The following is a 13,327-nucleotide window of genomic DNA, read 5'->3' on the forward strand; positions in this document are numbered from 1 at the left end:
AGGGAGACTTAGCAAGAAATAACTGCAAGTCCAAGTGACAAGTGCTGTGATGCTATGGTGGTAGAAGATAGAATCCCTTCTTTGGCTTTGAGATGGGAGGATTTTAGGAAAGTTTTCAGAGAAGAGGTTATGTTAGAGCAGATGTTAAATCATGGATTGCTTTTTGGGCAGAATGATAGGACAGAAACTTCTGATGGTGGGGAAAGCATGTGCAAACACATGGAAATGATAAGGAAGCTGGCTATGAGCAGGACGGGGCCTGCTGTGGGAAGCACTGAGAATAGAGTTGAAATGTATGATAGGTTTGATACAGACATATTCTGTAAGTCCCTCTATAGGGTTTGGACCTGGGGCTACTATTAAGCAGGAGTGTGACATGATCAGATTTTTGTTTTTAAAAAATAAGTCAGAAAACAATATAAATCATCAATTAGGGTGGTGAGATGTTGGATAACAAATAAAACTACTGAATGCTTACTGAGGAGTCAAGGAAAGAGATTACATAATCTAATTTGTACTGGAAGTATAGAAAGGAGGAAAGGATGGATAGAGGAGAAACTATGGGGGTGGAGATCCTGGGTGTACAGATTAGACATACAGTGTTAGGGAGAGAAAAGAGACAAGTAGGACATTAAGATTTATCTGCTTAAAGGCCAAAGTAGGTAGCGATGTTTTCAAACAAAGCAGAATGCTCGTATATAGCCCAAATGTTCATTGTTTCAATAGTTTTCTATCTGATAGCAGTAGACCCTCAGCTTCTTCCTTAAAGTTTTCTTTCTTTCTTTTTTAATGTAACCACAAACCAGTAAGTCAGCTAAAGTCACCATGTTTTACCTCCCTTGTTCTAGAAAGGACTTGCTTGGGCTCCCACTCACACACATCTGCTGCCTGAAAAGAAACTTGGAAGAACTTCCCCATTTGCCACAAGAACACGCCTTGTCAATGACCAAATCAAGGACACGATGTCTGAATGATCTTAAGGCTTCCATGTTTACAGCCTCCAGAATGGCACTGCCTTTCATGCCAAGGCAGAACACTGGGCAAAAGTGGGCTCACCCACTAGAATGTCTCCTTCATTAGAAGGTATGCTCTCTGACTGCAAAGATTTTTATGTTTAATTTACTACAACATTGTCTGTATCTATAGTTCCTTGCACATAACAGGTGCTCAATAAATATTTTTAATTAAACTTTTATTTTAAGATAACTGTAGTCTCACATGCAGTTGTAAGGAATAACATAGAGAGATCCAATGTACCCTTTAGCAATCTCCCCAATGGTAACATCTTGAAAATCTATAGTACAATATCACAGCCAGGATATGGACGTTAAAGCAGTCAAGATACAGAATATTTCCATCACCACAAAGATCCTTCATGTTGACCTTTTATAGCTGTACCCACTTCCCTCTGAAGAAATTTGCTTCAAATATTACTATCAAATGAGCCCTATGGGAAGCAACTGTAAAAGATCACGGGTCATCTACAAGAATTCTAAACTCATTGTTTCACAATTAATTTAACTTCACATCAGTTTAAAGAAACTTAAATGTGTCCAGTTGAGACTGAGGTTTAACGAAAAGGAAAAACCAAAAAAAAGGACAAAAAGGAATTCTAATCAGTGTAGCTGACATTAGGGCCAATTAGATGTTGGTCCTATATCAAAACATTCACAAGTCATTTTTATTTACAGTATATTTATTTAGGTTAAAGTAGAATTAAAAACGTGTATACTTATTTTAAGGTGATTACTCCATATTTTATAAAACCTTTTGATTAAGCAACTACTGGTCCTAAATGTCTTGTATTAAAAGCGTCCTACCTTAGGTTCATCACTTAATTACATCTTTCTCTCTCAAGATGGGTCCAAACCTCAGGGAATGGAGGGGGACAATTCCCTCTCTCTTGTTTCACTTTCCTTCGTTTTAGCCTTTTCTGTCATCTCAAGTTTTGTTCTCTTCTAACTACAAAAAAAAAAAATTCCATGAATATGATTTAAAATATTGATGTGAGATATTGAGGAGTAGGAGGAATAAAGGTCACCATCTTTAAGCAGCAGCAAGCCACAAATCCTCTCTTACTAAAATAGAAAAAAATGGAAGCAATAAGACACTTAGGGGGAGCTGGCAGTCAGAAAATAGGTTCGAGACTGAAGATGTTATGTTTCCAAACTTGTCTCCTCGTATCCAATCTCCACAGAGCCATAAACTTGCGTGTGTAACTCCCTTGCTTGACTCCCCACTGCCTGAAGACAATGTCCAAAGTCATTCACATGGTCTATTGAGATCCTTCATGTTCTGATCCCCGGCCATTTCTCCTGTTTTCACCTGTCACTCCTGCCATGTACTTCCCTCTCCATAAACACCAAATAGCATTTTCCTACACACACACTGTGACTCCCTTCAGAACCTCTGCTGGTGCTATTCCTGCTACCCTAACTGCATGCTCATACCCACCTTCGGCCTTGTCCTCACACTTCCTCCAGCCAGAAACTGATTCTTTTTGTGTTTTTGTTTTTGCTTTTTTCGTTTTCTGTTTTTTTTTTTAGTTTCAGGTGTACAAAACAATGTAATAGTTAGATATTTATAACTCTCACAAAGTGATAACTCCCCTCCCCCAATCTACTACCCCTCTGACATCCTATATAGCTGTTACACTTCCACTGACTCTATTCCTTATGCTGTACTCCGCATCCTGTGACGATATATATATATATATATATATATATATATAAAATTATCATTGACATTCATTATTATTCAACTTCAGCTTCAAGTGTTCACTGCAGTGGTCAGACACCTATTCACTTACTTCTTATTCACTTCACACATTACTTTTTCCACAAAGCTTTTCTGGAAGCCTTCCCTGTCACCTACTGAGTTCGAAACTTGAGTCTCTTAATAAGTTTTCCTTGTCTCTAAGCCAAGAAACCCAATTCAAATGAGCTTAGGAGAACAAAGGAAGTCTATGTCACTCAAATATAAATTATGGACAGAGCATCCTATAGATGTCCATTCTCCTGTGAAAAACCTGCACTGTTTTATTTAACGCATGGTCTTAGCATGTGTTTACGTTTCTATCGTCCTCAATCTATAGGCCTGAAGTTAATCATCTTAGGATTTCCTAATATCAAACACAATGTCCAGTGTAGTAGAAGTTGAATATATACTGGTTTTATAAAGGAAATCATTACATTTTTATTGGAAATTCAGGAAAGTGATATCTAGAGGGAATATTCTATACATAGGAGGTCTTGTTTATAAGTATAAATAAAGAACTTGGTGAATAGAATTCCAGAATGAAAGAAAAATGATTCTATGCTTACATTTTGAACTTGGGGTAAAATAGGAATGCCTTTCCATTGAAATGGGAGGAAAGAAGGTAAAGTCAGTGATGATGCAAGTGAGATCAGCTCAGAAGTAAAGAGATGATTTGAAAGAACTCATACCTGCTGGTCTCTCCTTCCTCTTGAGGATAGTAGGCAGTGTCATCTGATGAAGAGGGAGAAGACAGTGGAATTTGGAACTGAGGTAGGAGGACTAAAGAAAATGGTAACTTATTGGAAAAGCTGCTGAGGAAAAGAAGAAGTTTCTTTCAAGGGACAAGGAAAAGTAAAGTGGAGGGATGATTTAATTCCTGCATTACCACAGGCCCCACAGTTCAGCCAAAACAACCAGGCCAGGAAACTCCATGAATGTTGATGCATGATTTCACCCACTAAGTTGGCTCTTCCTAGAAAGCAGTACTTTCTATTTACTTGTGTATTTGTACCTATATTTTTACCTGTCTTTTCCTCCATTCCCACTTCCTATGAATATTCTCATCTTACTTATCCTAAAAAGGAGCTTTTCCTTTCCATGTAACTTAAGTCTTTTCTCCCTCTTCTCATGCCCAGAATTTTTGCAGAGCGGTAATCATCTACTCTCTCCTTTTACTTACTTTCCATTTACTTTCTCATCCAGCTCTCTGGCTTCGGCTCCAGTGATACTGAAATAGCTTTTGCAACGGTCACTATCATGTAGTTACAAAGAACCATGGCCTTTTTTTCTCAATATTCCTTTTTCTCGTGTTTCTGAAAGACTTTCAGCCCATTGACAATCCCCTCCTTTTGAACCAGTCTCATCCTCTGGCTTTGGACGTAGAAATCAGAATCACCACATGGAAGGAGAAACTGTCATGGGACAATGCAAAGATGGCAGCCTGAATCCAGCCATGCAGTTTCCTCACTGCGTGGTGATAGAGAACTTAACTGGTCACAGCACACCTCAGTTTATGGAGCTGCAAAACAGATATAATGCCCACTTAGCAGTACTGCCCTCAGAACGCAATCATTTAACACTTAAGAAATACCGAACACCTGCTATGTACCTATGTACTTGAGTGCTTGGGATAGATCAAAGGGAAAAAAATTTAAAAAACAGACAAAAGTCCCTGACAAAGAGAGACAGACAATAAAGAATAAATATAATAAATACATATATGGTGTAGCATGCTAGACGGTAATTATGATATAGAACAATAGAAGCCAGGGAAGAGAATTGAAAGAGTCACAGTGGTGGAATGGATTTCAATTTTATATACGAGGCCAGGGTAGGCCTTACTGAGAAAATGACATTTGAGCAAGCAATGTAGAGGGCAGGAAATGAATCATGTAGAAATTTGAGAAAAGAGTGTTTCTGGCAGAAGAAACAGACTGTGTAAAGGTCAGTAGGAGATGGGTCCGGAGAGGAAAGAGAGGGGTGTGCTCTTGCACACCATTGTGATTATTTTGCCTTTTACGCTGAGTAAAATTGAAAGCCTATGGCAGATTTTGAGCAGAGAAGTGACATTGTTTCTCATGTGCATTAACATAACAGGACCACTCTGGCTGATGTGTAGAAAACAAACTACATGAGGTAAGGACAAAAGCCAGAAAATAGGAAACTATTTCAACAATCCTCATGAAAGATTATGGTGGCAAATATCAGACAGATGGTGGCAAGTTGTGGTGTAAGTGGTACGAAGTAATTGGACTGCAGACAGATTTTGAAAGTAGAAATGAAAGGATTGGACTGGATTGTAACAGCAACAGAAAAGAAATGCATTATCCCAAGGTAGGTCTGCCATTTTCTGTGATGGGATGACTGTAAGGGGAATAACTGTCACATAATAAAATTGGTAGAGTGAAATATTCTTCTGTTTTTTGAATTTGCCTCTTTGATTCAAAGATTTGAAGTAATTGTTCCCTTTTTTATCACATAGCCTTGCTTAATTCTTACTGTAAATTCATACAAAAAAATTTCACATGTTTTGATATTTATAGCCAATTTTTTTCAGAAAGAAAGAAAATACATAATTATTCCCCATGTAACACATGAGACGATTAAGGCTCAGAAAAGCTATGAGGTAGCTTTTAACTCAACATGGTTGGAATAGATTGCACACTTAAACCCTGATTTTTGTCTCTTTATCTGGTACACTTTAAATCATATAATGCTTTCCAAGAATCGGGGCAGTCAGTGTAAGATAACTTTAAGACCATGCAGTCCAAACTATTCTACATTATACCTGAAGAAACTAACTCAGAGAATCCATGTAATCTGCTCTGAGTCACTTGTTCTTGCTTTTGAAATCTTCTAGAAATTCTCAAAAGACTTTCTATTGAGACTCCATTTTGGTATGTTGAATGACTAACGCGCTACTTTTTTCAATCAGAAAAATTCCTAGGGGGATAGGAAGAAAAGTAGAAGCAAGCAATATCCTGGAAGCCAAATGAAGAAACTGTATGAGAAAGGGCAACCCCCCTGTGCCAACTTCTGCCAACTGAGCAAGAAAAATGAGGCCTAAGAATTGGCCACTGTTTAGCAACATGACGGTTACTGGGACCTAGACAGCAGCAGTTTCAGAGCAGTGGTGGGGGCAAAAGCCTGACTGCAGAGGTTAAAAGTGAACAGAAGAGAAAACTTGGAGACAACAAAGAGTGTATTACAAATTAGAGCAGAAATATGGAGTCAAGAGGAAAGGTTTCTTTTTCTCTCTCTCTTTTTTAAGATAGGGGGAAAAGCAAGTTTGTGTGCTAATTAAAAGAGCCACTGGGCAATGGAAAAAATGGCGATGGACGAGAGAGAAGTAAGAATCACGAGGGTAATGTCTTTGAACAGGCAAGAGGGATGAAATCTAGTGTCCAAAGGGAAGGATTGACATTAGAATGAGAGGTGTGGAGTTCTTCAACGTAATAGGTGGATAGTAAAAGTATGTAGATACAAGGGCCACTAGGCAGGTAGATGAGGGGACGTCTGTGGGGGTTGTCTCTGAGTGCTTCTGGGTGCACAGTGAGGTAGGAGACAGGTCATGTGCAGAAAGTGATGATGAAGGCGAAGGAGTTGAAAGTTACAGGAGAGTGAAAGTGATGTAAATATAAACACATAAAAGATTCAGTGAATGGATGACCGAGGTAAAGACAGCATGATTGTCAGGGTAAACTTAAATATGAACCTGCTGTGTCTGGTCCAAGGCCATGGCAGTGTCTGCAGTCCAGGGTGGGTAGTCCAGCACCAAAGGTTCCCTGTGTGCTCAGCAGTGGTAGCTATTATTATTGTGTTATTCAAAAGCATCTTCTTCCTTAATAGAGGTGTTAAAGAACACTGAATTATCTACATGGAAATTGCTCAACATTTTTTAGGCAGAAATTTAAGAATTTCCTCTTTAATGTCCAATTATTTGGCATTTCCATAATCCTTTATATTTTCAAATTGCTCCACAGTCATGCTCATTATGTATGCTTTACCATATCACTGACTTACACATAAAATAAAATCAAGTGAAGTGAATCAGAGGAAACACAATGCTTTGTTCAGTCAGTGCTTGGTAGCAGGGAACAGATAGGAGTTATCTATCCTGGATTCAACAGTTTACAGCAGTATTTCCTCAACATATATTTTTAACGGTATAAAATTAAGTATACAATTAATCCCAAAACATGCTCCATGAGTAAGAGTTATATGGTCAAATAAGTATGGGAACTTCACATGGTATATCTTACTTTTAGACTTTCACGATACACATTAGCATCTTCCAGAAGTCTGGTGTTAAAGACATCTCTTTAATTTTATTTAACTTAGCATTTCTGAGGCTTATTTGACCACATTTTCTTTTTTTAAAGGGAGCCTACTTTTACACGTGTACGTAGCATTCATTGACGGGTCAATTCCCATATCTATTTATCCCTTCTTCCTTTGCAGCAGAATTTAAGTTTTAGCTAGGCACATTACTGCTTAGCCAAAAGGTTTTATTTCCAGCTCCCTTTGCAGCTAGTCCTGGCCATGTAATTAAGTTCTTATCAATAAGATGTAAGTGGAAATTATACACGTGACAACCTAGAAATAGCCTTAAAGGTAGAGGGCACTCCTTCCTTGGACCACCCACCTTCCTCCCTTTGGCAGGGCAGAATGCAGAGTAATGGTTACAGCCATAGCAGTGGAACCAGTAGGACGCTACTGCAAGAAAGACAAGAAAGCTGCAAGACACTTGCAGCTTAATCACTGTGGAGCCACCAAACTGGCCACAGAGTGCCTACCTCCAGACTCCTGTAAGTGAGGGAGAAAGAATCTTCAATCTTGCATTCAGCACTGTTACTTTTTTTCCCTTTTTCTGTTAGCCTGAATCAAACTCTAACTAATACAGTGCAATGCCTACCGTCATCTCCTAGAACCGTGTCCTTCAGAAACACTTTGAGAAGTGCTGATCTAAACTCTGCCACTGAAACTTCATGCCTCCTTCCTCCCAACAAGAGCATCTTTGTCTGAGTCCAGACTCATGAAATCTGCATTTGTGTCTGGTATTTTCATTACGTTCCAAATATTCTCATACAAAAAGCCATAAGGAACTGGAATGAGTAATGGCGTATGTCAAAAAAGAAGCATTCAAGTCCCAACTCTGCTTCTTGACCCTAGACAGGTACTCTAAACTTTGTTCCTCAGTTTCCCTGAAGGCATAGTAGTAATAATATGTTCTCTGGTTCATACAGTTCTTATAGTGGTTAATGAGTTATATACCCCCCCACGCTCTGAAAAACATCCTAAGTATTATGCAGCACAATACACAAAATATCTTACTGTAATTGTTATTCCACCATACCAGAGGAAGCTCTGGTCCCAAACTTACTAATGTGTGGGTGTGTGGACTTGAGCTCTCTCACACCATTTCTATAGGCATCACATCTCTGTGGATAGGTACAACCAGATAGTGTCCTTGGTCCTATTCCAATGTAATCCTAAGTGTGAAGGGCACTCTTAGAACCTTAAGCTACGTGGGGCCTTTGGGGGCTCGTTAAGTCTATGTCTCTACATTAAGGTGAGAGATCACCTAAGCTATGCTGGAATTACAAATGTATTTGTTTATAAAGACGTTGAGAGAATAAATTTTAAATCCTTGCCTTCAAGAACATATCTGAGAATTTAACAGCCTTGGCTATAAGAAAATAGCTTCTCAGAATTAAATGTAAATTCTTTACCCTAATTTAAGTCTCGGGCTCTCTTGTGTATACTTTGATAGTCAGCATAAAGCTGCTATAATTTGTTCAATATTCATCTTTTCTGTGTTTGAAGACAGTTCTTAAGACAATCCTCACATGAATAGTGAGCCTAAAACTCATACTTGCCATGGCAACTGCTGTTTTCTATATCCAAAAAATATCATGCAAGATACCTAACTCACTGATGAGGACTTTCATGAACATAATAGAAGTACCTTACTTCTAAAGTTATGGATATTTAGGTATCTATTTATAAAGAAAAGAGATTGGGTAACAAATTTGCAAATTAAAACATGCTTTTAAAGGCTAAAATTATCATTTCTAAACTAAGTAGCTGAAAAATATAAGGCTATTAGTTAAAATAGGTACATACATTATGCAAATGATATAGCTAACATTTTAAGCTTAAAATAAATGAAAAACAAATGTCTAACTGATACTCATTTATTCTTGTCACTATGTAACCAGAGCAGTGAAAACTATTTTGTACAGCATCATTCACAGAAAGAGTGGCCCTACATCTTTTACAAATTAAAATAATGCATAATATTAATTTTGTTTGTTTTCAGTTTTAGGACATATGAGATATATATTACTGGGTATATTTAGTCTCAATTTGCTGGTTTTATTGTAAATCCTGATGAAAGGGTATTAGCATTGCATTCAACAAAATTCATCAAATGATTGCTTTTCTTAAACCAATATGAAATTAGCCTAATAAAATGGAATTACTTAAAAACATTAGTTAAATGTTGGTGCTTGCTTATCAACGCTGATCCCCTGTGCACTATTTAACTGTATCACTCTACAACACCGGAGTCTCCATTTGTCTCTACTGACAAACTTACTTTTATGAGATCTGACACGCAAGGAAAATTGAAGTTACAAGTAGGGGGAAAAGGGCCATAAGAGCAGGGTGCCTCTTTGGTAACCATCGAAAGTTATTTGTATATGTAAACATACTGTGACAATGAGAGGGAGTTTTCTCACAGCTAGAGATCTGAGTTACAAATAAAGAAAGAAAGAAGGCTGGAATGAACTCTGTTGTAGTTGACTGGAATCAGAGCTATTTATATCAGTTTTTTAAATATAAATATGAATAGATGGATATAGACACACAGGTATGTCTGTATGCATAGTTAGCTTACATAAGTATATTTTCCAGCTCTGTCCATGGAGAGAGCCTAGTAGCAATACTGTTCCAGTAGTAATGAGAATACCCAGCTCCCAGATTTTAGTTTCTAAATATTTTCCTCTAATAAAATGAACCAGGGTTCTTGGAGGAATGGTGGATTTCAGGGCTCAAGCAGGGAAAATACCAGACAATCCTGTAATATCTTGTGGTGCCAGAAAGAAAAGAAATGCTAAAAAATGATGGAAGCACACTGAAGAACAACATGAAGAATTTGAACGGCCACATCTAGGTCAATTTGAACAATAAAATAAATGATATATTATAATTCATATTCCACCATGATATAAATAAATAATTGAATAAATAAATAAATGAAGGAGAAGGGACAGCTTTTGTTACAGTCCAATTTTAATTACAAATGTAGAAGGAATAATGAAAATAGAAAACATCATGACGCAAATACCACAATAATAATTATTGCAGGCAACAGTCACAGATGGATGCTAAAATTAGCAGATAAAATACGATAAGAAACAGGTTATTTGCATAGTTTCAAAATATCTCCTTACAAAATACTTATTAATTATGAAGGGAACCAAAGATTCACCACCCCAAAAATATGCCTTTTCAGATATTGATTTTAAGGTGGTTATTAAGAAACAAAAGACTTAGAAACAACTTTGACCCTCCCCTTTCCCTACCTAAGAGATTTAAGATGGAAAGACTTGTTCCAAAAAGGGAATCTTAGCACATTCACCTTAGCATTACATCGGAAGGGTACAAGCAGGGGCCTGCTAGCTAGATTCCCTCTATGTGTCCCACTGTATCTAGGTTCCTTAACAGAAATGTGTTTGCCACGTGTGTTCCACTCTTTTCAGCTACCTGTGAATTGCCTTTTTTTCCCTTTTGAAATCCCAGACCCCTGCCCCTTTTGTCCTTTGTCCATAATGTCATATAAGCCTCAATTGCCCAATGCATTTCCAGTCTCATTCTTATGGCACCCCCAAATGTGAATTCAAATAATAAATTTTGGACATTTTCTCCTGTTGATCTGTTCATTTGATTATTAGTTAACTTAGAAGATGGGAGAAAATTTATTTTTTAGTCCCCACAATTACAAGTGAAAAAATAACCTTACAATGGAGAAACCTGGCAGACACCACCTTCACTAAGTGATAAAAGTTAAAATTGCATAAGACCCAATGAATTAAGACATGTCTTAATGCTGCGCCTCCTGATATGACACACTGTGAAGGTTACAACATTACTTCTGTGATATTCTTGCCAAAAATGCATAACTTGAATTTAATCATGAGGAAACATCAGATAAACCCAAATTGTGACATTCTAAAAAATAACTGGTCCATGCTCTTCAAAATGTCAAGGTCATAAAAGACAAGCAAAGACAGAGGAATTATAATAGATTTGAAAAGGCTAACAAAATACAACTAAAGGCAAAGTGGGATTCCAGATTGAATCTTGTACTTGAAAAATGGCATGAATTGTACAACTAGAAAAATGCAAAGGCTCTAGGTTAGTTAACAATATTATTATACAAATGTTCATTTTTGATGTCATTAATTTTACTGTGGTTATGCAAGATGTTGACATTAGAATCTGGGTTAATGGTATATAAGAGCTATTCATGCTATTTTTGAAACTTTATAAGTGTAATATGATTTCAAATGAAAGCTCATTTAAATAAGTCCATCTTCACCCTCATCTCCATGAGTTTCAGTGATAATACCTTTGCAGCGTGATGGTCTATTGCTGTGAAATAAATCACTTCAATCAATAACATTTATTATTATGTCTCATGGTCCTGAAGGTTTAATTTGAAATCACCTTATACTTCTAGAAAGTAGCAAAAATAGCACAGAGAGCTTTTATATACCATTCACTGAACTTTCTGTAATGCTAATATCTCACATAACCACAATAAAACTAATTACCTCAAAAAATGAACACTGATAAAATGATATCATTATTATGTCTCATGGTTCTAGGGGTTGATTAGACTGGGTGGTTCTCACTCAGAGTTTTTCATGTGGCTCAAGTCAGATAGTGACGGAGTCTGGAGACATCTAAAGGGTTCAATTACTATATCTGTAGTACATATCCTGCATTTTGAGAAATACCAATCTATTTGAACTCTCTCCAACACGAGCTTTCTTGATTGTATCCTCTTTGTTATAACCATTATTCTCTTTCTAATACCTATGCACTTTGGGGCTCTGTAAAATATCCTTTAGAAGAAATATTCACTTTCTCCTTATAACTAATAATTAAATTAGAAAAACACACACAAAAAAGCAATAACTAAAGCTCAAATTCACAATTTTTAATTATTTATAATTTTTATAAGAATAGCATACTAAAACAAGACAAGCATTTATCTAATAACAACAACTACAAAAAGAAAACCCATAGGAAACATAATAATTATAAAATATCTCATGCAATAAAACCAGGCACAGCACAATACAATTTGTTGCTGTCATTGTTCTATAAATCTTAGTCAATGTAACAAGGCAAAAAAAAATTAAATAAAGGAAACAACTTAAAGAGAGAGACAATTTTTTTTTTTCTCAGACACCACATAACTGTCAACATACAAAAACAGAATAGCACAAACAGGTAAACTTAGAAAAATAAGAAAGCTTGATGAATTTTCTGGATGTCAGGATAACATATAGAATCAACAGCATTTTCATAATTCAGCAACAACAAATCAGATAATAAAATAATTTAAAGAATAGCACGAAAAACTATAACGTCTCTAGGAACAATTTTCACAAAGGTAGGAAAGATATTTATGAAAAATATTACAAAATATGGCAGAAGACTTTTTAAAAGACCTAAATAAATTGAAAGGTATATACTCCTATCACCCAGGAAATAAAAGGGATTTAGAAGCTATGTGTCAGGAGCTGGAGTCAAAGACCAAATATTACAATAAAAGATGGTCCTAGTATTCTTGTCACTTAGGAAATTACAAGGGTTTTAGGAGCACTGTGCCAAGAGTCAGGGACAGATTTATATATATATATACACACACATATATATATATATATATGTAACTCATTCTATGAGACCAACATTATCCTATTACCAAAACCAGGCAAACACTTTAGAAAAGTACAGACTGATAACTCTCATGAACATAGATGCATAATTCCTCAATAAAATGTTAGCAAAATAAGTCCAACAATGGTATAAAATTATTATACACTATAACCAAGGGGGACTTATAATAGGTATATGAGGCTGGCTCAACATTCAAAAATCTATTAATGTAATCCATCACATCCACAAGATAAAAAATAAAAATCACATGATTATATCAATAGATGCAGGAAAAGCATTTAACAATATCCAACACCCATCCATGATAAAATTCTCAGGAAGCTGAGAATAGAGGGGAATTTCCTCAACTTGACAAAGAACGTCTACAAGAAAACTGAAGTTAACATCATAATTAATGATGAGAAACTTAAAGCTTTCCAGCTAAATCAGCAATAAGGCAACTGTGTCCTTCCCTTTTCACTACTGCTTTTCAACATTTTATTAGAAATCCTAGGTAATGTAACAAAACAAGAAAAGGAAACAAAAGGTATACATATTAGGAAGGAAGAAATAAAGTTTTCCTTGTATGTAGATGCCTTAACAGTCTATTTAGAAA

Source organism: Rhinolophus sinicus, linkage group LG01 (assembly GCF_036562045.2).
Source record: "Rhinolophus sinicus isolate RSC01 linkage group LG01, ASM3656204v1, whole genome shotgun sequence".
Classification (NCBI taxonomy): Eukaryota; Metazoa; Chordata; class Mammalia; order Chiroptera; family Rhinolophidae; genus Rhinolophus; species Rhinolophus sinicus.